General features: G+C 29.6%; 1 long non-coding RNA gene across 1 annotated transcript; it reads right to left on the bottom strand.

The window, feature by feature from the left end:
- On the bottom strand, positions 1–791 carry LOC108469466 (uncharacterized). The gene is made up of 2 exons (XR_001869101.2): positions 593–791; positions 1–290 (listed from the first exon to the last, which is right to left on the bottom strand). It is a non-coding gene; the product is annotated as an uncharacterized LOC108469466 (long non-coding RNA).
- Between the last annotated feature and the right edge of the window lie 984 nt (positions 792–1,775).

The following is a 1,775-nucleotide window of genomic DNA, read 5'->3' as shown; positions in this document are numbered from 1 at the left end:
TACCCAAATTTGCTTGAGCTCAAACTATTAACCAGCCTAAGCAATTAAAAAACATAAAAAAAACCAAATAATTAATAGTCCATCATCAAAATCCAAATTACATAACCTAAATTTAAAACCCAAAACATTACAAACCCAAACCCAAATTTAAAACCCAAAACTAATAAAACCTTAAACCCAAAAAGGCCCAAAACCTAAACCATGTTTGCAGCAAACCCTAGCCCTAGCAGTAGCTGCGCCACCAGCAGCCTCCGTACGCGCCAGATACCCCCGCCACGTTGGCTCTGTACCTGCAAAAGAAGACAAGCAAAGGACAGACACAGCAGCAAGATCAAAAACCAAGCAGAAACTTTGTATTTTTTCTCTTTTGTTGTGACTATAAAAAGCCAAGAAATATCAATGTATCTTCCTCTCTTTTTTATGCACACTGAGAGAAGCATATTGAAAAGAAAAATTCAAAAGCAATTTAAAAGGCGATTTCCGATTCAAATCTCTAGGTATTTTATTTTTTATTTTTTTTTGGCTTCATACTTTCGGATTTGTTGTTTTTTTATTTTGAAGGCAAAATAAAAAGAAAAAAGGAGGGACTTACCTTGAAAATACGCCATGGATCTCCTTTTGCTTAGTTGAAATCGAAGCCAAGAGGAGATTACTAGGCTGAAAAAATCATTCTATCAAGTCTAAGTGTGTTGGTTGTTGTTTGGGGAAGGAAAATTGACAGTTTTAGAGGGAATTTAGGATTTGATAAGAAAGAAAAAGAGGGATGGGAGCTTGGTTTAGCCGAATGGGGTAACGGCTTTTAAATTTTTTTTACTCTATTTTTTAAAAAAGGGAAGGAAATGGTGGCTTTGCTTCATTAGGTTTCCTTTTTTACTTTTTAAAGGACATGAAGTGACTACGTTTTGAGCTAATATTAATGGCTTTGAAATGACACCATTTGGTCCTTGAGGGTTAATTGTATGGAAAGTCTCTCCCCTTTGCGCTGGTTTCCAATTAACTTTTATTTCTATTTTATTTGTTTTAAATTTTCCTTAAAATTCGTGTGTTGTTGCGATTTAGACCGCGCCTGAGCACAATGTTTTAAGATCTGAAATATTTCCAAATTTGATCCTCGTGCATTTGCACGCGTGGCGCATTAGTCCTCAATTTAATTTCAAGAATTTATAAATTTTTCCTTTTATTTTAATTTTATTTCAATTAAGTTCTTTTCATTATTTTTAAAATTCGTTTCACATTCATTTTTTTAATTTTGGTTTGATAATTTGATATTTTAAGCTACTTGGATAATTGTGTTTTGTTTTAAAGTTATTATTATTTTTAATATCTCATTTAAATATTTTTGTATATTCGTACGTATATTATTTTGGTGGAGTTTTCTTTAAAATTTACTTAATGCTTTTATGTATATAGGAAGCTATTTTAGAAACTGCATTTTTCGTGTTTATAAAATTATTATTTCAAGATGTTTCTTTATATTATATTATTCTAATACTTTATAGTATCTCATTTAAAGGCTTTTATGTATAATGGCACATATATAATTTATAGCAAAATTAATTTAATCTTATACGCATTATTATTCCCAAGCTATTTTTTTTACACTTAATTGCTTCTAAATTCGTTTATATATACATATGTTTTTTAAATCTATTGTGTGCATAATTATTTTCTAAGATCATATTTTATCATGTATTTTTACTATCCTTTTATATTTTGTGTATCATTTAAATTCTCCTCCATTGTGTATATTGTCAATCTTTTTGTAAATATATATT

Source organism: Gossypium arboreum, chromosome 8 (genome assembly GCF_025698485.1).
Source record: "Gossypium arboreum isolate Shixiya-1 chromosome 8, ASM2569848v2, whole genome shotgun sequence".
NCBI lineage: Eukaryota > Viridiplantae > Streptophyta > Magnoliopsida > Malvales > Malvaceae > Gossypium > Gossypium arboreum.
The sequence above is the reverse complement of the archived record's forward strand: the minus strand, read 5'-3'. Positions and strand labels throughout refer to the sequence as shown.